General features: G+C 40.4%; 2 pseudogenes; one reads left to right on the top strand and one right to left on the bottom strand.

Annotated features, from left to right (window-relative positions):
• Positions 1-13331: 13331 nt before the first annotated feature.
• Positions 13332-15341, bottom strand: LOC133746961 (alpha-globin transcription factor CP2-like; annotated as a pseudogene).
• A 7585-nt stretch (positions 15342-22926) lies between these two features.
• LOC133777052 (serine/arginine-rich splicing factor 3-like) lies at positions 22927-24261 on the top strand (annotated as a pseudogene).
• Positions 24262-24598: the final 337 nt, after the last annotated feature.

Here is a 24598-nt window from a genome sequence, read left to right as displayed (position 1 = left end):
GGGGATGCCGGACACCCTGGTCCAGGACTCTCTCTCAGTATAGAAATAAAGGGCTGAGTCCAGGAGTGTGCAAAGCAAAAGTGAATTTACTGTGTGGAAAGGAGTACAGACTCCCGAGAGAGAGGAGGGGCTCAAAGCTGGGAGTCCATTATCAGAGGAGTGAGCCTGTTTTTGAGTTTTCAGTTTTAGCCTTTACCATTATTCATGGGGTGTTTTTGTTTTGTTTTGTTTTGTTTTTTTGTGGTGGACAGGTATAGGCTCCTGTTTTAGGACTGCACCCTCTACTTGGGTCTACATTTGGCTGGACCCTTGGCCTGTATTCCAAAGGGCAGAACATCTTTGGCCCACATTGTGTCATATGGTTGCTAGGCAGGGGGTCTTTGTTTAAGGTTCTGAACACACAAGCTTTTTGGTGAAAAAATTTTCTGTGGCTAAGGTAGGTGGGACTTGGCTCATGTGGGCCATCAGCATTAAATACCTCATCCTGTTTCATGGCCTGAACATGCAGGTGAGTGTCTGTGAGATGGGGTAACTTCAGTCAGAGTAAAGGTGAGTCTCAAGATGGAATCTGAGTTCCTGTCACTGTTTTCTGCCCTTCCCAAGGCCTGAGGCAGCTTTCCTAGTCTATCCATGGCTGGGTAGGGGTGTCCAGTCCCTATAACTCCTCAGTGGATAGAGGCCTTTGGCAAACTTAACAATCTTTCCTGACTTCACAAATCTCAGGAAACTTAAAATACAATGACTTCATCAGCATAAGAAAGAGCATGGATAACAAACTCCAGAAAACATAATTAATGACAGAAATTAAAATACTTTACCTTTAATATCAGAAACAAGATAATAATTTGTTTTCACTACTGTTATTCAACATTGTAGTTAAGATTCTAGTCGGTATGCTGAGGCAATAAAAATAAATAAAAGCAGTCAAGTTGAAAGGAAGAAGTGAGGATCTCTATTCACAACAATGACCACAAAATAGGGGGGCAAATTCTCCATCTTCATACTCTCACTTGTAGGCCAGCTTTAGGCTTCAGTAATAAAGTTTTATTGGAACACAGATATGCTCATTAATTTATTTTTTTATGGATGCTTTAATACTAAAGTGATAAAAAGTTGTCACAAAAATTGTATTGTTACAAATGAGAAACATTTACTATCATTAGTAAGACAGTAGTTTAAGAGAGGAAACAACTGACAACCTTTGGTCTATACAAAAATTCTGATGCATAAGCCAAAATTGTAATGAGCAACAAGTGAGTTTAGTAAAACTAGAAGATACAAAATCAATACAGAAAAATTAAATACATTTCTATATACCAGCAATAGAAATCAAAATTTTAGAATCACCACTATTTCATTTAAAATATAAAATATACATCTGATGAAATATTGACAGACCTACAAAAACAACTTAATATTCATATGAAATTAAATATTTCTAAGTGGGAAGAGACATTTTAATAAAAAAAATCTCAGGATTTATCTTAACATTACTTTATAGACTCAACAAAATCTCAATCCCCTTCCCAGCAAGCAATCTGATTATTTTTTAAAATAACATGCTGATATACACTCATGGGAAAGTAACCCTGAAAAAAATAATAAAATTGGAGAGATGACTACAAGAATTATAAATTTATACTAATCTAAAGTGTGACAGAAAAATGGAACACAAAAGAAGATCCATAAAAGATCAAAACACAGTAAACAGGTTTTCTACAGAGTCGCAATTGCAATGCAGGGGAGAAAGTATAGTCTTTTCAATTATGGTGCTGGCACAATATGATATTAATTTCCAAAAGAAATTTCCACTAACAAACATATAAAAAATTCATGACATATCTAACTGCAGTATGAAAACTATAATACTTGCAGGAAAAAAATCATAGAAGATTTTTGTGAGTTTAGGTTAAGCAAAGATTTCCTAGATATGACAAAAAATATAATCTATAATTGAACAAAAAGGATAAATTACCCCAGCACACAGGGTCTTTGTGATTTTTATTTTTATTTTACTAATGACTAGTGATCCTGAATTTTATGTCTGTTGGCCATTTTTATTTCTTCCTTTGAAAAATGCTTGTTCATGCAATTTGTCCATTTTTTAACTAGAGTGTGTTTTGTTGTTAAATTTCTTGAGCTCCTTATGTATTCTGGATATTAATCCATTATTGGATGCATATTTTGCAAATATTTTCTCCCATTCTGTTGATTACCTCTTCATTTTGTTGTTTCATTTTTTGTACAACAACTTCTCGCGTGATATAATTTCATTTGCTTCTGGGCTCTTACCCTAGAATTCTTTGCCTAGGCCAATGTGTTATAGACTTTCTTCTATGTTTTTCTCTAGTAATGTGATGTTTTGGGTATCAGGTTAGATGCTTGATCCATTGTGAGTTGGATTAAACTGGTTTCAAACTTCAGCATGTGAAAATCCAACTTTCCAAATACCCTTGTAGAAGAGGCTGAATTCATTTTTAAAATATTATTTACTTACTTTCTTATTTATTTATTTATTTAAAAGGCAGAGATACAGAGAGAAAAAGAGAGAGAGAGACACACAGAGAGAGAGAAAGAGAGACAGAGAGATATCTACTGATTCTCTCCCCAAATTGCTTGGCTGCAACTGCCAGGGCTGGGACAGATCAAAGCCAGGAGCCTGGAGGCTCTTCCCGGTCTTCCACATGGGTGCAAGGGCCTAACGTGCATTAGCACAAAGGTGATTGGAAGTTAAACAGCTGGGGCTTGAATCGGCATCCATATGGGATGCATAAACTGCAAGTGAAGGCGTAACCTTCTATGCCACACACGCAGTGCCAGCCCTGAAGAGACTGAATTCTACCAAACTTTAAAGGAAGGAACAATCCCCACCCTTATTCAAAACAATTGAAAGGGATAGAATCAATCCAAATCCATTCTTTGAGACCAGCATTACCCTAATTACAAAATCAGATAGATGCAATAAAAAAGAACTATACACCAATATCCCTAGTGGATCCTGATGCAAAAATTCTCAATAAAATAGTATCAAATAGGCCAGCGCCGTGGCTCAACAGGCTAATCCTCGGCCTTGCAGTGCCAGCACACGGGGTTCTAGTCCCGGTTGGGGTGCCGGATTCTATCCCGGTTGCCCCTCTTCCAGGCCAGCTCTCAGCTAGGCAGCGGAGGATGGCCCAAGTCCTTGGGCCCTGCACCCACATTGGAGGCCAGGAGAAGCACCTGGCTCCTGGCTTCAGATCAGTGTGATGTGCCGGCTGCAGAGGCCATTGGAGGGTGAACCAATGGCAAAAAGGAAGACCTTTCTCTCTGTCTCTCTCTCTCACTATCCACTCTGCCTCTCAGAAAAAAAAAAAATAGTATCAAATAGAGTCCAGCAATACATCAACAAGATTATCTACCCAAGGTAGAATTTATTCCAGGGATGCAGATTTACATATGTAAATCAATAAATGTGTTATTTAAAATCAACAAAATGAAAGATAAAGCCATATGATTATCTCAATAGATGCAGATAAACATTTGACAAAATATGACATCCTTTCATGATAAAAATCTTTAAAAATTGGGTATAGAAGAAACACACCTTGACACAATCAAAGCAATATATGACTAAACCACAGGCAGCATCATATTGAATGGGGAAAAGCTGGGATAAATTCCACTAAATCTGGAGCCATTTTCACCATTATTTTCAATATACTTCTGGAAGTTTTAGTCAGAGACATTAGGCAAGAAAAAAAATCAAAGTGATAAGGAGGAAGTACAATAATTCCTGTTTGCAGTTGATATAATTCTTTATATAGAGAAACCAAAAGACTATTAGAAGGGCTGGCAGTGTGGCGTAGCAGGTAAAGCCACTACCCACAGTGCTGGCATCCCAGATGGGCTCCGGTTCGAGTCTTGGCTGTTCCACTTCCAATCCAGCTCTCTACTATCACCTGGAAAAGCAGTAAACGACAGCCCAAGTCTTTGGGCCCCTGTACCCATATGGGAGGTCCGGAAGAATCTCTGGCTACAGGATCAGTGCAGTTCTGGCTGTTGCAGCAATCTGGGGGAAGGAACCAGTGGATGGAAAACACCCCCTCCCCGCCTTTGCCTCTCTGTAACTCTGCTTTTCAAATAAAGAGATACATATTTTTAAAAAGACCATCAGAACTCATAATAAAGTTAAGAAAATTTGCAGGATATAAAATCAACAAAAATTGACATTGTTGTTATACACCAACAATGCTCTGGATGAGAAAGAACTTGTGAGTTCAGGCCCATTCACAATAACTAAAAAAATAAAATACATTCAGATAAATTTAACCAAGAATGTGAAAGATTTTACAATGAAAATTACAAAACCTTAATTAAAGAAATGAAAGACAGAGCCAGTGCTGTCATGTGGTAGGTTAATCCTCTGCCTGTAGTGCCGGCATCCCTTATGGGTTCCCATTCTAGTCTCGGCTGCTCTACTTCCAATCCAACTTTTTGCTATGACCTAGGAAAGCAGTAGAAGGTGGCCCAAATGTTTGGGCCCCTGCACTGACGTGGTAGACCTGGAAGAAGCTCTGGCTCCTGGCTTCAGATCAGCACAGCTCTGGCTTTTGTGGCCATTTAGAGACTGAACCAGCAGATGAAAGACCTCTCTCTGTCTCTCCCTCTCATTATTTGTAAATCTACATCCCAAATAAATAAATATATTCTTAAAAAAATAAAAAGAAATAAAAGACACAAAAATCAGGAAAATCTCACATGTTCATAGATTGGAAAAATTAATATCATCAAAATATCATACTACCCCAAATAATTGATAGATTCAAAACAATCCCAATCAAGACACCAAGGACATTCTTCACAATTATAGAAAACATGATCCTAAAATTCATATGGAAAAATAGAAGACTCCAAATGCTTAAAGCAATCTTAAATAAAAATGAAGCTTGCGGCATCAGAACACCAGATTTCAAGGCATAATAGAGGGTTGTTATTATTAAAACAGCCTGGTCTGGAACAAAAATAGACATGTTGACCATTGAGACAGAATAGAAACCCCAGACATGAACTCACATATTGGCAACCAACTAATATTTGACAAGGGAAATAAAATCACTCCCTAGACAGAAAGATATTTTGAAAAACAAAAGAGGAAGCTATTTTGGAGAAGAATGTTGTGTTCAGAACAATACTACTGACAGGTTACATAAAATGACATTGAAGAAATGACCTCTAATTTTATAGAAATAAGTGTTAACCTGGAGAGAACAAGCTTTGACAGGATCCTGGGATTGGAAATTACTGGAATGCATTAAGGAGTAAAGGGAAGTGCTATTTAAGGCAGTGAGTAAAGGTATTATTGCTGAGTGACATAGTCATACATGATCAAATTTTTCTTCATCTGTGTTTTCTAATCCTTAAATAATATTTATGAATTATATTTGCAACAGTTCACAGTTTTTTTTGTTTTTTTTTTTTTTTTTTTTTTTTTTTTTTACAGGCAGAGTGGACAGTAAGAGAGAGACAGAGAGAAAGGTCTTCCCTCTAGCCCTTGGTTCACCCTCCAACGGCCACCGCGGTAGGCGCACTGAAGCCGGCGCACCGCGCTGATCTGATGGCAGGAGCCAGGTGCTTATCCTGGTCTCCCATGGGGTGCAGGGCCCAAGGACTTGGGCCATCCTCCACTGCACTCCCTGGCCACAGCAGAGAGCTGGCCTGGAAGAGGGGCAACCTGGACAGGATCGGTGCCCCGACCGGGACTAGAACCTGGTGTGCTGGTGCTGCAAGGCGGAGGATTAGCCTAGTGAGCTGCGGCGCCGGCAACAGTTCACAGTTTTTAAACTGTGAAATGAATATGTAGCACTAAAAGGCAGACCAAGGCACTAAATGATACATTTCTAAAGTTAGAGAATAAAAGGACCTCTTGACAATTCCCATATATGTATTATGTGTACTAGTTATCATTTTGTTTAGACTTCTAATACCACAGAAAGACTGAAAAATCTCTAAGGCTTGGTACACATCATATAATTCTATGTTAGTCAAAGATAAAAGTTCTTAATCATAACAAATTTTGAATTGTTTATAAAATAAGAGGAAAATGTAGAAAGTAACCTTATTTTGTAATTAAAGCTTTGAAATTTTATTTCAACTCCCTCTTGAAAAATGCTGTGTTTCACACATTGTTGTCTTTAAAATGGGTAATGGCAGGCATGCATGGTATTCTGAACAGGAAGATTCACTGCATTAATAATCCCTGTGGGCCAAATCCAGCTCCTCGCTGCTTTTGTAAATAAAGTTTTGTTGGAATACAACGACATCTATTTACTTACAGCCTATACATATTTTAAGCAACAACAGAGATATTATGGTTCATAAAGCATAAGGTTTTACTTTTTGGCTCTTTACAAAAAGGTTTTCCAGAACTAGGCTTAGAAGATCAAAGATCCTTTGATATGTTTTAGCAGGTTTTATCCACCATTCAGAAATGTTACAGACTATGTAACATTGTATGCAATCCCTCAACAACAGTCACAATAATTTGAGTGTCTATCATTTGAGCATTAATGCACTGGGAGCCAAACCCAAAAATCTCATGATTAGTCATTTTTTAGAAACAGATCAGAAAGCCAGAGTAGCATGGGGCTTTTCTTTGCACATCAACAGATATCTCAAATAATATTAACTAAATTTACTAAGTTGTATTATCTAACCAAAGGATTTAAATATACTGCAATGGTGTAAAAATCAGTATAAGATTGATCTATCCTCATTTTGAAAATGGATGCATACTACATTATTGTATATGTACGATAATTTATTAATCTACTTATTGGCTATTAGACTATATTCCAACTTTATGATATAGCATCATTAACAATGTCCTTAAAGTTCTGAGGTATCCCTGTATTATATGTATGAAATAGTTTAACCAATGTAGGCTATTTATATTACATACATTATCTCATTATGTTTTCTATAATACATTACATATGTCCTTAACATAGATGTGCATATTAATGTATAATATTTCTTGTTATTTCTTCTTTTCTATAGGATATAATTCCTGGGAAGTAGTTACAAAATAATTTTTTAAGGAAGAGAAGAATCAGAAGCAAAAGCCCACACATTGTAATGTATCCAAAAAAAATGGCCAATCTCTGGAGACAGAGTTTAGATTAATGGCAGTCTGGGGTTAATGGTGGATGAGGAGTTATGGTAAATAATAAGAATAACTTGGGATTAATAAAATTGCATTTATTTTAGACTGTGCTTATGATTATGGAACTCCAAAACTATGACAAGCACGGAATAGTCACTAAAAACAGTATGGCTAAGCAGACAGGTTCCTGACTTTGGGCTTCACAGAAGAAACTGAAGACAAACCAATATGCCAAGGTGGCACATATTTTGCTCAATTTGGTTCAAAAATATATAATACCCTAAACACAAGGGGCCTTTACCATTCAATGGACAATGTTTAGTATGGAAAACTATGCATTTATTTGAGAAATTTTTGCACCAAAATTAACTTAACATTTAATTCCATATTTATTATTTGATATTGCCTAATTCAAATTAATTCCAAATACACTTAAAGAAATACTTCATTTTTCTTATGTGAAACTATTTAAAAGATGTATTTAGCATCAACTTAAGGTAAACACTGCCTCCTAATTGCTCCACTTAGCATGACAACATACCAATTCTGTTATTTCCAGATTACATTAGTCTTAATAAACTACTCCAAAGACCATAATATTAGACGTGAAGCTAACTTAAATGTTTTAACACCCCTTAACCTGATACACCAAGTAAAATGCTGTTTGGAGTTTATTTCTTGGCATGAATTATACACATATATGGACTACAGAGTGAAATTTTAATTTATACATACAATGTGTACTGATGAATCAGGGTAAACAATTTTCCCTATTTTGACATTACACTTCATTATCAGAGCCTTCTATTTGCTTGTAAAATATAGAATAGATTACTGTGGACTATAGTCACCCCGCCATTCTATGTAACACTAGGAACTCACTCCTAAAATCTAGCTCTGATTTTACCAATTACTCCAAGTAGTTTTTAGAAATTTCTTAATTAATGAGTTTGAAAAAACAGACACACAGAGAGACAGACAGAGAGGGAAAGATAATACTCCCATCCACTGTTTTACTTCATGGAGGCTCAGCATTGCTAATCAAGACCACAAGGGAGGCCGGCGCCATGGCTTAACAGGCTAATCCTCCACCTTGTGGCACCGGCACACCGGGTTCTAGTCCCGGTTGGGGTGCCGGATTCTATCCCGGTTGCCCCTCTTCCAGGCCAGCTCTCTGCTATGGCCCGGGAAGGCAGTGGAGGATGGCCCAAGTCCTTGGGCCCTGCACCCACATGGGAGACCAGGAGAAGCACCTGGCTCCTGGCTTTGGATCAGCACAATGCGCCGGCCACAGCGGCCATTAGAGGGTGAACCAACGGCAAAAAGGACGACCTTTCTCTCTGTCTCTCTCTCTCACTATCCACTCTGCCTGTCCAAAAAAGGGGGGGGGGGGGCACAAGGGTTATGACCTCAGAGATGTAAAAATGGCTATTATACAAAAATAAACATGATAACTAGTATTGAACCAGATGTGGGGGAAAGGAAATATATAGAATTGTTTGTGGGAATGTAAAATGGAAAACACTATGGTGGTGTCTCAAACAAAATTAAAAATGGAACTAGCAAAAGACAAAGCTTTCCCACTACTGGAAATACATCCAAAGGAACTAGAATCACTATCTAAAAGATAACCTGGGGGTTGGCACCATGGCGCAGTGGGTTAATCCTCTGCCTGTTGTGTCAGCATCCCATATAGGTCCCGGTCTGGTCCCAGCTGCTCCTCTTCCAATCCAGCTCTCTACTATGGTCTGGGAAACCATAGGAGGATGGCCCAAGTGCTTGGGCCCCTGCACCTGCATGGGAGACTGGGAGGAAGCACCTGGCTCCTGGCTTTGTATCCACACAGCTCTGGCCATAGAGGCCATTTGGGGGGTGAATCAATAAAGGGAAGAGTTTTCTTTCTCTCTTACTCTCTTTCTCTCTCTCATTGTAACTCTACCTCTCAACTAAATAAATAAAATCTTAAAAAAAAAATAAAAGGTACATTTGTTCATGTGAGCATTATTCAGAAGACAAGAACAGGATATGAAAATAGCCACACAGTCAACAGATGAATACAGAAAACATGATACACACACACACCATGAATCACATTCAATACTAAAAAAATATATTCTTTTGTCACAACATGGATCCAAATGTATGGATGTGGATATCAGAATGCTTGAAGTAAGGCATAGAAAGATAAATACCACACGTTGTCACTTACATGAGGAATCTAAGAACATCAAACTGAAGCATAAAACAGAATAGTGGTTACCAGGGGCTGAGATTGAAGGAAATAAGATGGTAGTTTAAGGACACATATTTGCAGTTAGGAGATAAATTAACTCCTTGAGACCTAACACACAGTGCAGTATATTGAATATAAATGCAGTATTAGATGGTCACAATTTGTTAAGATCTTAAGTACTCTTCTATAAACAAATAATCTGAAAGATTGGTTGATTGTCCTATCATTAAATAATGTATATGTACAAGGAGACACAAAAAGGTTAAAAATACGATAAAAATGTGAATTTTCCACAAACCTGAAGTCTCCTCACAAAGAAGTTTGTGAAAAATGGGATTACAAGATATCATGAATTTTCCATAATATTTTAAAAGTCCTCTCACATATCAAAATATCAGGTCACAGAATCTAAGTATATACAAATTTTATATGTCAATTATACTCAAATATTCTTGAAAAAGTACCCTATATTAAATTATAAATTACAAATAATTTAGGAATCTAGACTTGTATCTTTGGGATTGGGAAGGTTATCAGGGAACAGAAATAATTTTTAAAGCACTCATAAATGTGACTAGCTGAAATGTCTATTTTGAGAGTTCAAAGGCAGATGATCACCTGTCAAGATAATGTGTAAGGTCTAAGATGACTTCCAAGTACCAAATTACAGTGGCCTCCTGCCCCTCTAACACTTTGACAAAAACCTTGAGCCGAATACCCTGTTTTGTTTTTAATTTCCCAGGTCTATGACACTTATGTCAGCAACATAAAGTGAGGTCAGAATCCCAGAAAGAGCGATGCTGAGAGGCCAAGGTCCGGGACTGAGTCCCTGATTCCGACATCTTTGGGAAACTGGGGGAGTCAGGTCACCCTGGGAAGAACTGAGCACCCCATGAACAACAGCCCCTCGCCTGCATAGACCCCATCACACAGCCCGCTTTCTCCCTAGCGACCACCTGGTCCCCACTCACTATCGGGAAGACGCGAGGCTGCCGCCACGCAGCTGCCCAGAGACGACTCCCCGGCTCCTGGGCCCACAAGTCCCTGCCAGGAAGGGACAGGACTCCTGGGGTCCGGTGCCAGCCCAGCCCCGACCCTGTGGACAGAGGGGCTGAGGGCAGTGCTGGGCCGGCAGCGAGATGGGGCCACAGACTCCAGAGCCCTCCCCGCCTTCCCCATCTCTGCACGCCCGCCCTGCACTCACCTTCTCACGGCTTCTGAGGGGTGCGGAATCCTGTGGGGAAAGACCCTCGGAGGACGGGGGACGAACCTCCCAGAAGCTCCGCCTCCTCCTCAGACCTCTCTCTGCTGCAGAACTGGACAGATTATGGCGTCAAGATCCTGCGCGATTATGTAGCGTTTATTCTACCGCTCCTGATTGGACAGGTCAGATAACCATGAGCACGTACTACGTCACAAAGGATGCAACCAATCACCATCCTCCACAGCGCTGACGTGCAAGATGGGAAAAAATAAGAGGGAGACCTGGGATCAGTACTGAAACTTCATTCTCCAGGGCTCCGCCCTGCCTGCAGTGGGAGGGCTTTTCACCCCTGGTCCTGCCTCCTGCTGGGCGCCCTCCTGCTCCCTGGTCCCTGTCACTCAGAGGATCCTACCTGGAGGGTGCAGGACCCTGCTTCAGGTCAGTTACAGTCTACTGGCTGTGTACTGGCAGCTGAGCCTTCCTTTTCCATTGTATATGTGACATGTTTTTCTGTTGAGACATTTGTGATTTTTAAATATTGCTTTAAAGAATGTTTAACGACATCATATAATTTCATCATTTCCCTTTCTTTTGCCATTTTTTTTCATTTGCCTACTGTCCTTAAATATTATTTTCTGTTTGTTATTGCTTGTATATGTGTGTGTGTGTGTGTATCTTTCCATGAATCTCATTTATCAGTTGTATTTGTTTTTATATTTCATGGATTAGCCCTGTATATAATCATCCAATATATTCATATGTGACTGCTCAGAAATTGACTTCAACACCTTAGAATTTCTTTTTTGCTGTTAAACTTCACTGACTATTCCTGCAGTAGAAAGATGAAGAGAGATAAGTGCAGGCATCGGGGTGTAGGTTTACTCTTTTTTTTTTTTTTTTCATGTTTCAGGTTAATTTTAATGAACAAAAATTTCTGTATAAAAAACATTTAAATGTTGTCAAAGGGGCCAGCACTGTGGCACATGGGTTAATCCTTTGCTTGTGGCACTGGCATCTCTTATGGGCGCCAGTTTTAGTCCAGTTGCTCCTCTTCCAGTCCAGCTCTCTGCTGTGGCCCGGGAAGGCAGTGGAGGATGGCTCAAGTGCTTGGGCCCCTGCATCCACATGGGAGACCAGGAGGAATGTCCTGGCTCCTGGCTTTGGATTGGTGCAGCTCTGGCTGTTGCAGCCATTTGGGGAATAACCAATGGAGGGAACACCTTTCTGTCTCTCTCACTGTCTGTAACTCTACCTGTCAAATAAATAAATAAAATCTTTTAAAAAATATCAAATGCATCACACATACACAAATCCAAATCTAATACAGAATATTTGAACTTTGTTCACTTCCACATATTCTGTGAAGAGATTTCTGGATATACTTTTCATGTGAAAAGAGAAGACCAATGGCTATACAGTTATACACATGCAAACACACCCAGACACCACACAATCATTCTTAAGAAGAAGAAAACATATGATGAAAATGTCAATGGGATTGCAATAAATTTCTTATAAAGCTTAAATAAAAGAATACTACATGAATAAAAGGACACTACATGAATAAAAGTGCTACACACAGAGAGAGGAGAGGCAGAGAGAGAGAGAGAGAGACAGGTCTTCCATCCAATGTTTCACTCCCCAATTGACTGCAATGGCTGGAGCTTCATCGATCCAAATCCAGGAGCCAGGAGCTTCTTCTGGGTCTCCCATGTGGGTTCAGGGGCCCAAGGACTTGGGCCATCTTCTGCTGCTTTCCCAGGCCACAGCAGAGAGCTGGATTGGAAAAGGAGCAGCCAGGACTAGTACCGGCACCCATATGGGATGCCGGCATGTCAGGCCAAAGCATTAACCCACTGTGCCACAATGCCAGCCCCTAAAAGAACATTCTAAACCAAGAGCAGATGCAAAGAAGAGAACATGAAAGCAGGGATTAGCCTAAGTCATTAGAAATCATTTTGAGAATGTCATTCAAGCACAGTGAGTTTTGGTTATAGATAATCCCAAATTTTCAAAACCTAAAATTCTCTGATTGTGATAACTGATGACACTTAAAAAAGCATCTGTGTATTGCAAGACTCAATTTGTGCATCATCATGTAGGTGTGGTGTGCCTCTCCCAGTGGCTACCCCTCAGTTCACATGCAGGTTATGTCCTATTCATCAGAAGAGCCACAATAGGAAACCCAGGTGAGCACAGCTGTGAAAGGAGGCATTGTCGGTGCTGGATGGTGAAGAACAAGTGCCATGGTGCTTGGGTTTGGATTTCAGCATCACTACATACTAGCTGCCTGTTCTGTCGCATCCTACAAGGGCACCACTACGTGTCTCCCTGGCCTCACCTGCAGTTACATACATACATGTTTATTAAGAGGATTGACCAAGACAATCCATGAAGAATTTCTCTCACTTCCTGGCCCATTGAGTGTTAGCTAAAATTATTACTAGTCGTAACACTACAGAGGAACCAAAAGAAAAATTATCTCCATATTTCTCCTTACTAGTGAAGTTTTCAAAGACCAACTGTGGCAAAAAGCAGAGATGCTCACATGTTCAATGCAAAGGAGACTGAGAGCCTAGTCTTAGGAATATAGGTGTACATTTTTATATTCGGTAAAAATCACATGGCTCCATATTACATATAACATCTTTCCACACAACAGCACACAGTACTCCTCATCATCATGCCCTACAAACACCCTAAATGATGAGGAGTTTCTACTGACATTCAGCCACAGGATCCAGAAACTGTATCTAGGAAACAGCTGCAGAGCTGCATGCTGGGCAGTGGTCTGTGTGTACCACGAAAGCTTGAGCCAACACAGACGGCTGGGATTCTGCCTCCATGGCCCAGACTCCTCCATACACAGATGGGTGAGGTGCCTGCAGATCACAGTTCATGCCCATCTCGAAGAAGTCAGATTGCAAGAGGTGAAGGAAGCGGTAGCCTCTGAGCACAGAATGCCCACACCTAAGTATGATATGGTAACTATCATTGGTTTCTGCTTTCATTGTGTCCAGAATAAAACAGGCTTCTTCCTGATCATCTCACTGATGAGCACATGGATCCCTGTCAGCCCCTTTTTCTAAATATGGCTAATCTGGTGCGGGGGAATGCTGAAAATTTGAGCAATCTTCTCTGTCAATTCACAGCTGTCATTCTTCCAGGTAGACGGCATGGTACATGAAGAAAGTACCATTTGAGTCTCCATCCTCATGCTTCTGCTGCTCTCTCAAGTGCAGTGATTCCTGACAAACATAAATGGTTAACCTTGGATGCACCATCCAGCCTTTTTTTTTTTTTTGACAGGCGGAGTTAGACAGAGAGAGACAGAGAGAAAGGTCTTCCTTCCATGGTTCATCCCCCAAATGGCTGTTACGGCTGGCGCGCAGCGCCGATCCAAAGCCAGGAGCCAGATGCTTCCTCCTGGTCTCCCATGTGGGTGCAGGGCCCAAGCACTTGGGCCACCCTCCACTGCCTTCTCCGGGCCATAGCAGAGAGCTGGACTGGAAGAGGAGCAACTGGAAACAGAACCTGGTGCCCCAACAGGGATTAGAACCTGGGGTGCCAGCGCCACAGGTGGAGGATTTGCCAAGTGAGCTGTGGTGCCAGCCACCATCCAGCCTTCTAATGAATTAAAAACCCTGATTCCATCTGCAGGGCCACAAATTTGAATCCCATTACCTCTGGTTTCAATAAATCTGCCCCTGGGAAGTCTGTGAAAAGCCTTGAGAATGTAGAAAACCAGTTTCAATGCCACCACTGCTGAGCTTCCTGAGGTGTGGTTGTTGGCAAGAGGTTATCTGCTACTGGAGGGGGTGGCTCTGGCTGGTGGTTTGGTGAACCAATTCCTTCCCCAAGAGAAAAACTGCTGTGGGAGCTGTTGAAGCTAGGTGATGGGGAATTATTGACGTATGTTATTTCGGGCCATGGAGAACACTCTGTGAGGATGGTCGTGTCATAGGAAGGCTGGTATTTCTATTTTCATGGGGTGTTCATTTCTCCATTTTTTCCCTATCTGATTTTGCTTTCTGTCTGCACCTTTGGGCTTGAAGACTTTGATCTGGCAGCTGGCTGAGTGCAAGTGCTCCGTATATTCCCCATTCTCATTCTCTTTGAAGGTGTCGATTTGTACTCGGAAAAGCACACCCTTTTCTCCACCATGCTTCCTCTTAGTGAACTCTGTGCTGACATAGTGCACCTGAATAAACACGGATGTCCTCTTCGCAGGGTCCCGCAGGAACTCTACTGTGTTTAGCTGGTTTGGATTAGCCCGAGCTCGATTATACCTACAGACACTGGGATATCTATGTCAAGAAATCTGTCTCCAGGTCGGTTCCACCTCCAGCCCTCCAGCTGCTGATGTTCAGTGTACTGTAGCCTTCTCTCATGGACCATTGAGTGGAATTTACTCTAACCAATTTGCCATTAATTTCTGGAAGTTCTCCAAGTTTTCTATTGTCTACCATTCGAATTTTACAAGACTGTCCTTCACTGAGATATGTCAGGGTTTCATCATGGAGTTTCACAGCAGGTGAGGTGGCAGCACAAAGCACATACTGGAAAGGTAGGATTTTATTCTCATTATCAGCAGGCAAACTTGACTCTTCTTTCTTCAAAACGGGCAATGCAAGGACATCACCCATGCTATAGGCTCCAGCACCCAGTTCCTGGCCCATCCCGGACAGGCTAGCATCGAAGTCCTGCACCAGTCCGGATTCCATCACCGCATCGGCCAGAGGCAGCTTCAGAGCCCAGGCCATGCTGGCTCCCTCCGCGCCTCAGGAGACACTGGTTCTTGTACAAAGGCACGGAGTGTGGTTCTACTCAACGCGCCAAGACAGCGAGGAAACTCCAAACCCAGAGCTCCCAGCGCAGAGCCCACCCCCCACTGGCACTGTCTGCACAACTTATCGCTCACACCCTTGGCTCCTGGCTCTCTGCTGCCCCGACTGCCAAGAATACCCCCTGGCCAGCTCTCTGGAGCCCGAGTCCTCCCAGCTCAACTATCCCACACCGAACTCCCCGCTCCCTCCCCTGGGCTATCCAGAGCTCCCAGCAGCAGCCACCCCAGCAAGCCCGGCGCTCCCACGTCGTCTTCCACCTTTTCCCTGCTCCGTCTGCTGGAAAGTCCCCTCCCTCCGGGGACCTGCTTGTTCCCTTTCAGGCCTTGCTCTAGTCAGCCCAAGATCACTTCCGGTCACTCCTTCTCAACCTCAGGGCTCTTAGAACCAAGTCGAGGTTTCCTGCTGGGCCAACTCCCTGCCCTTCGCAGCCCTTCATGGCCTTGAAACATGGAAGGAGGAAGTCCAGCCCTGGATTGAAACCCAGACTCGCCAGGGCCCTCCAAGGCCCACCGCTCCAGCGCCAACCAGTCATGGTGCCCTCTCCCACCGCTTGGGCCGACTTCTAGGTTTACTCTCAGGGAAAAAGATTTAAACGACTCTGTATTAGCTGTGTTTGTTGTAGGTTCCTTTCGCTGTTGATTAGGTTACAAAACTCTCTGCATTATGGCTGTGTTTTGTTTGTTACTCTTTTCTCACTTTTTTTTTAATTGCATGTTGAACTTTATTAAATGCTTTTAAACAAGTAACCAAAGGGAGCATGTGATTTTCTTCTTGTAGTTTTTTACCTGCCTGGGTGACTTGTAAGGAATCTTAACCACTCTTGCATTTTTTTATTATGCATTGCTTGCTATTGATTTTTTATGTTTTATATGTGATTTCCTTTATTAATATTTGATTTAGGACACTTTTAGCTAAGTTTATGAAAGGGATACTTCTTTTTTTATTATTTAAATCAGTTTTATTTAAGAATTTACAACATTGACAACTCTTATAAAAAGCGTCCAAGCACAGGACACAGAACTGCAGCAAACAGCATTCTTATGGGTAGCTAACAGACATTTGAACTTCCACCCTTCTTGGAGACACCTGAGCTCACTGGGGAACTCTGCTTCCAAGTACTCTTGCAAAGCACAGCACAAGCTCAGTCCATGTTCTCACCCCAGCAGCTTCAGTTCACATGACCACACTTGCAGATCAGTAACAGGAGAAACACACACCATACAGCATTCACAGCAGTTGACAAAGGGGCAGGGGATAAAAGTATCATTTCACGTAACACATTCAGCCAACATGGGTTATCTAGCAACAAAACTCACTTAAAGTCTTCCAACAGATATGGATGTCTTTTGAATGCAATATGAAGGTGAAATTAAGACTTTTCATAGCAAACAGAAACTGAAAGAATTTGTTGCCACTCATCCTGCCCTGCAAAAGATGCTTAAAGATGTCTTACACACAGAAACACAGAAACATGGTCACCAATATGAAAGAAGGTAAAGGAAGGAAACCTCACAGCAAAAGATCACAGGAAGCTCAATTTCTCTTTGACATAGAATTAAACTCTGATGCTCTGTTAAAGCAATGTGTTAAAGTAATCTATTATGTTCTCTTGATGTCTGTTAAATTCTAATTGTTCAAAAACAGCTGAATTTTTATTAAGATCTATGGGTTATTTAAATGTGTGCTTATTTTCAAAGATTTGAATAATCACCTTGTAACAATGATCAAATTTGGTCTATGTTATGTCATGATTTTAAGAAATCTTATTTCAACCAGATATTTTGGATTTTGAGCCTTCTTGGCATTCTTGACAGGCATTCAAAAAGTCAAAGTTTCAAACAATCTGGACTCTAAAATTTCCAATAAATCTTGGACTTTGGTTTTTCCAGTTTGGGCCCAACTGAAAAAATCGAAGGACCTATGTCTCTCATCTTATAGAGACACCAACCAATCAGGCTATTTGGATTATATTAGAAGTACTGTCAAGATGTGATGTGGTACCAAACTTTAAGTTTCTATAATGGAAAATGCTATTAATACAAATGTTTGAGAATTAAAAAGTCTAATGATCTTGTGTTACTAGACATGATGGTTATCTTAATGAGAAAGCCCCAGAGGCCTAAAGGGTTAAATACTAGTAAAATCCTACAGGTGCTTTCAAAAATACTGTGAAGTAAGCAAGTGCCTCTTGTTGGTTGATGAGTTTATAATTTTAAACATGGCGACTTAAAGTCTTTTGTCATCCACAGTTATATATGATTTGCTGCTCATAAAACTAAAGCGTTGTTGGTTCTGTGTTTAGCTGTCCTCCTATAGGTTCCTATGGACTTTTTCTAGCCACTTCTATTGTATTCAGTACTTTGGGATGGCTCTGTAAACAGATGAAGCCAATAATGTATTAACAGTACCAACTGAGAGAAAGTATGGTTAACTGAGGTTACTAAAAACAAAAAAGCAATTCAAATCAATTGGCAATCTACAAAAAGAGTTAAAGATTTTAAAAGCTATTATTAAAATTGCTATATTGGTCTACTATGCTATGTTATATGTGTGTACATATTGTATGTCCACATAGGAAATTTTATTAAGAGTTTTATTTTAAATGGCTTATAGATAAGATTGTCCATAAATTTAAGCTGCTAAAATCAATCAAAGATACATTTTAATTTGTGTGACCTGAATCTGTGTATCATATGTTTTAAACGTGTTGGTAGAAAGAAACTAAAAACATTTTATATGGTTGTGCTTAAGTTTACTGGTTAAACAAACTACACCATGTTAGATATTTAAGAGGTGTTTTCAAATACATGATTCTTAAAATTTATAGAAGGCATTGGACCTTCTGGTAAATGTTTTCTTAAGTTGTTATCTAATGGTTGAAACTGGTTGCCAAGTATTCATGTGATATTGCTATTGTCAGCAAGCGATCTAGGACTTGCTCCCTCATTTCTCTATTCTAAGCCCAACTTGTTCTTTCATTTCTCTATTCTCTTCAAGGTAGGAAACCAATTATATTATGAGGGAATCTGTAGGACGCACAATTTAATCTTTAGACCTTATAAAAGAGATGGCTAACATTTTTCTGTAATAGCATAGCCAAAATAAGAACTTAAATAATAATCTCATAGCTAGATTCACTTCGCCATCAGTGAAATAAGCAGTAAGTAGAAAAAACCTCCCTTTCAGACAAAAGGGAAAGAAAGTTTTAAAGTGAGAATATAATTTTCCTCATGGGCATTGTCTACCTTAGAAAAACTACTACAGAACATGTCTGTGACTATAGACTTGTAGTTCAGGCCACTGAAGATTAGAGATGGGACATGGGCACTCCCTTGACTTGCATCCTCTGGTCTGCTTTAACACAAACCAGGAGGAAAAGAAAGCTAGGCATCAGAAGCAATGGGTGGCAGGCCTGTAATGGCTGATCTGTACAGTGATCTGCCCTCAAGGAGACCCAACAGGCCAGTCTACTGCAGTGGCTTTCAATGTGATAAGCCTGGGCTTCAGCAGAAGTCAGCTTGTGAAGAGCCCTGGCAGCTCTGCCAAGAGTTGGATCACTGGAAATGGACCTGCCCTGGAATCGAAGGATGCCCAGGTCAGAGCCACAGATCTTATTGGCTCTAAGCTGAAAAGCCCTTCACTCAGCCCAACTTCCAAAGGGACCACTGCAGCTGAGGGGATGGTCAAGTAGGGTCAGCAACATTGCAGGCAGAACTGTAAATTTCTTGTTAGAGATGCCCCCTGCCTTTACCTGGCCAGCTCTCCTCCCAGGCCAGCTAAGTTGAAAGTCAACAGGGTGCCTTCCCCTAGGAGGTTCACACCTCCCTTAGGATATACCCCATGTGAAGAGAGAGATAGGTCAGGGCCTCTTAACTTAAAGGCCTAAAGCCCACCAGATTATTATCAAGCCCCTTCTGTCAGGTTCTATTTGCCTCTCAATTAGAAAACTTAATTGTAGCTTAGACAGCACCTTTCTTAGCTCCTCTAATAATGACTCTGTCCTTTGTACTAGACCCTGTCTAGCACACTTGGGCCTCATTCCTTTGTAATCATAACCTCTACCACCAAGGGCTCTACTCCCAACCTGTGTGTACTGATGGTCCTCTTCCCCACTTAATGCTGTATAATTGTTCAAACCTGGTAAATGCCACTCTTAGGATCATTGGTTACTATCCTCACTCTGTCTTTTATGACCTTGTCTAAATATGATCAGAGTCGGCAAACTTGGAAGGCTTCCATAGCCTTGGCAACTCATGACGACAGCCTAGGGTGGTTACTGGCACCATAAACTAGAGTGTCAATTTGTTGGGTCAACAACAGGAGCCACTGTGCACTTGCTCCTCATGTGGGATCTCTGTCCTTAATGTGCTGTACATTGTGATTTAATGCTATAACTAGTACTCCAACAGTATGTTTCACTTTGTGTTTCTATGTGGGTGCAAACTGTTGAAATCTTTATACTAAATTGATCTTCTGTATATAAAGAGAATTGAAAATGAATCTTGATGCAAATGGAAGGGGAGAGGGAGTGGGAGAGGAGAGGGTTGCGGGTGGGAGGGAAGTTATGGGAGGGGGAAGCCATTGTAATCCATAAGCTGTACACTGGAAATTTATATTCATTAAATAAAAGTTAAAAAAAATTTAAAAAAATAAAAAATAAAAAATAAAACATTCATACATTATTTGCTATCATTGCTCTCTGTACACTATTGCACCAAAGCCACAGGATTGAGAGACACATCTCGCCAAGATAAAAAATATCCATTATGCACCACCAAGTCTCTGCACACGCTCTCTTCTTCCCTCGTTCATACTAGCCTTTCATGCCTTGGCACCACCATCAATCCCACACAAGGTTTCAAAAGTTCAAACAGCCTTCTGGATCCATATCACAGCCTTGCGTTCAGAACGTTGATACAACTCCTTCATGAAATAAAGAGTACTGGATAAAAATGGGACACCCACCGTCAGAGACACAGCTCACACAGCATGACGACCAATTCTTGAAAGAGAAAGCATGTAGACAGAAGTATTCCTATGGCAGAATGTTTACAGCACTACTTTCAGTGAAGTGCTTCTTTCATAAACGTTTGAAATGAGATGAACTGCAGAGATTAAATGAAGGCTTCATATCGTACTTTTATATGAGGGGAGACAAGAGTTAAAAACAAAACCTAAAGAACCAAACACTGCGTGACACCATGATCTCCCGAGAGGAAGACTTTCCTAAGGAAAAAATCCATAGGGTGGGGATCAAATTAAAACAAGGAGAAAAAAATGTAGTTCTAAATCAATGGTTTCCACTTTGAACATGCAAAGAATTCACTTGACAAGTCCAGGGATAAGAGATTACAGGAGAAACATTTCAATATCAATTATAGTTTGTTGGTTTACCAATCAGGCAAACAGCTGTTCAACTTTCAACCACTCACTATTTCAACCCTTTATGTAACAAAACTTATAAAATTCCTTTAGCTCTTCCTTTTTTTTAAAGAAAAATGTCAAAAATATTGCTGAATATACTCCACACCGAACAAACTAATTTTGAAAATTCTTAGTACATATGTATTTTACAATAGACTTACCATGAGTTTAGAAAAAATTGAATTCTCACCATTCTAACCAATCAACCACAGCCCATGGTCTACATTTCCCAGCCAGAAGATTTTGAATCCATGCTTGAGCCAAAGCCACCATTAAAACCACTGCCTGACCCTGTGTGGGATGCTGATCCCCAACCAATCGCTGCACCCAAATTAGAGCCACTGTGAGAGTTGTAGCCATCTGGGGAGTGAACTAGTGCATAGAAGACTTTTTCTCTCTCTTACTCTGACTTTCAAAGAAATAAATAAGTATTTTTAAAAGACCACAAATGATTTTTCACAGTGTTTGTTGTTGCTTTTTTGTTGTTGTTGCCAACATATTTTATTTGAAAAGCAATGTTAGAGATTAACAGATCTTCTACTTCTGGTTTATTGCCCCAAATGACCACAATGGCTGGGGCTGGAACACCATCTGAGTCTCCCATGTACTTGGGCCATCCTCTGCTGCTGGAGGCACTAGAAATAACATTATCAGAAAGCTGGATTAGGAGTGAGGCATTAGGCACCCAAACCAGCTCTCACAGAGGATGCCAACATCACAGGTGGTAGCTTAACCAACAGTACTGCAATGCAAGTGCTTGACGTTGTGTATTCTTAACTGGAATCATTTTGTATCATTTTCTTTATTGATATCCATAATTTTTTCTATGTTTATGTTTCATTGAATAGAAAAATATTGTATTAATACAGAAATTATTATTTTAAAGTCTTAAAAACCAGTTTTTTATATCTCCGTTATAATCATCATTATAATCATTAAAACCAGCTTCATAGAGACAAATCTAACATTTACAAGCAATATTTTGTGGCTATTTACATTTGAAGCATCCTGTTTTACTGACAACCTGTTATCCTACAATTAACAGTTTTCACAGAACACAAATTCATTATCCTATCATGTTGAGCTTTTGCTTTATAAGCCACTTTTCCTGATTGCCTGTTTATGTTTTCAAGGAGTATTCCTACTGCTTTTGTCATTTATTTTAAAATGAAAACTATGGATAACAGTTACTACTAAAAGCAGAAAAGGTTGTGAATAGGAGAGAGGTGGCTTGTGTTTGGGGATTTAAGCCATGGAAATGGCATCATAAATAACTGACAGCCTGCCTGTATTAATCAAGTTAAAATATGTTCCAAAATCTGTATATATGAATTATATGAAAACTGCATACTTTAAATACAATTAAAAATATTTTTCCAGACTTAAAGTTGTTTAGCCTAGGTTCTTTCTTCAGCTATAGTCATCTTTTAAACAGATGCCTTTTAATAAAAATTACGCCTAAATTAAAATAATGAGGCCTTTTTCCTAAATACCATTATTTCTAGAGTGGCTTTCAGGGCATTGGAATTTTAACAAATATGACATCCAATTCCCTAATAGTATGCTACACATGTTTGGATCTGGATAATCTGAAAGATAAATGCTTTTCTATTGTAGAATTCCATAGCTGGAAGATCAATGAAAGACCCATATGTAAAATTAAAATAATCTGGAGTTGCTGTTGTGGTACATTGGGTTAACCACCGCAGGAAATGCAGGCACTCCATATCTAAGGGCCAATAAGGTTCTCTGATTCCAATGTACCTGGGAAGGTAGTAGATGGCCCATGTGGTTGACCTCCTGCCACACATGTGGGAACCCTGGGTGGAGTTCCACATGCCTGGATTTGACCTGGAGCAATGCTGGCCATTTTGGCCATTTTGGGTAAGTCAACCAGCAGATGGAAGATAAATCAATCTCTCTCTCTCTCTCTCTCTCTCTCTCTCAATAAATAAAATTTAAATTAATCCTAATCCATAAGGGTATTAGTATAATTGTGTCCTTGAAACCATGTTAAAGACATGGCTTTTATCGTACAGAAAAAAGTAATAAAATTATAAATGTCGGCCATTCGTGGACGCCGAAGGAGAGGGAGTATCTGCGGGAGCCGGGCCGGAGCGGAGTAGTGCAGAGCGGGAAGATCCTTGGGAGCTTGTGGAGTTGAGCCTCCGCGCTTCTAACCTAAGATTTAGAAATGCATCGTGATTCCTGTCCATTGGACTGTAAGGTGTATGTAGGTAATCTTGGAAACAATGGCAACTAGACCGAATTTGAACGGGCCTTTGGCTATTATGGACCACTCCAAAGTGTGTGGGTTGCAAGAAACCCTCCTGGCTTCACTTTTGTTGAGTTTGAAGACCCCCTGGATGCTGCTGATGCCGCCCGAGAGCTAGATGGAAGAACGCTGTGTGCCTGCCGTGTAAGAGTGGAACTGTGGAATGGTGAAAAGGGAAGTCGAAATCGTGGCCCACCTCCCTCTTGGGGTTGTTGCCCTCGAGATGATTATCATAGAAGGAGTCCTCCACCTCGCCACAGATCTCCAAGAAGGAGAAGCTTCTCTCACAGCCGTAGCAGGTCCCTTTCTAGAGATAGGAGAAGAGAAAGATCACTGTCTCGGGAGAGAAATCACAAGCCATCCCGATCCTTCTCTAGGTCTCGTAGCCGATCTAGGTCAAATGAAAGAAAATAGAAGATCCGTTTGCAAGAGAAGTGGTGTACAGGAAATAACTTCATTTGACAGGAGTTTGTACAGTAAATTCAAGTTTTGTTTGAGACTTCATAAGCTTGGTGCATTTTTAAGATGTTTTAGCTGTTCAAATTTGTCTCCTGGAACAGTGACACACAAAAAGCTGTCATTCTCTATGGTTTGAAATGGATCATATGAGGCATGTGATACCAAGAATTGTTACTTTACAATGTTCCCTTAAGCAAGGTTGAATTTACTTTTGAGCTTTAGTCTTGCAAAGACTGATGACCTCTAAATCCTGCCCAGCTAAACAAAGTGTGATGTTTTAATATTGTAGAAACAGCACTGTCAAAAACTGAACTAAAATGTCCTTTTTCCCTCGGCTGGTATGTAGTATGAAGCTGTAGATGAGCAAGCAGTCTTTAGGAGCTGCTGTGACGCAAGCCAGCAGGTAAAAATAAAAAGCTGCACCGTTAAAATAGATTAGAGGTTTTTGGAAAAACCCAGCTAGTCTTAACTCTGGGCAGAGGTTGTCTTAGTTGGTCTAGAATCTAGTAAGTTTTGAGGAAGTTTACCTTTGTCTAGGTGATAAGTTCCTTATGTAATTGCAATATAGAATACATAGCTGTTTATATAACAGTATTTATTGGGAAATTTGAGATTTCAGAAAATACCAATGTCCTGCCAGTTTAAGGGTACATTGTAGAGCTGCTGAACTTTGAGTTACTGTGCAAGATTTTTTTTCATGCTGTCATTTGTAATAGGTTTTTGTGAGAATCCTTGGGATTAAAGTTTTGGTTAAAAAATTATAAATGTCTTTGTGAAGTGTAATTTTAAAAAAGATTCTCATTAAGCACATCTGTTTAAGAGGTGTTTTAAGGTTTTACATTTTCTTTCTGTAGTTTCAGATAATTTGAAACCCCTCATTACTGCCGCGGACCGGCTCTCGCGGAGTCACAGACTGGGGAGAACAAGGGACGAAGAGCCAGGAGAGTCAGAAATCGGCGGGGAAATGACAGACAGACACACACACGTTATGCGTATGTTACTGTTGTGATTTATT

Source organism: Lepus europaeus, chromosome 18, assembly GCF_033115175.1.
Source record: "Lepus europaeus isolate LE1 chromosome 18, mLepTim1.pri, whole genome shotgun sequence".
NCBI lineage: Eukaryota > Metazoa > Chordata > Mammalia > Lagomorpha > Leporidae > Lepus > Lepus europaeus.
Note: the sequence above shows the minus strand (reverse complement) of the source record. Positions and strands in the feature narration are given on the sequence as shown.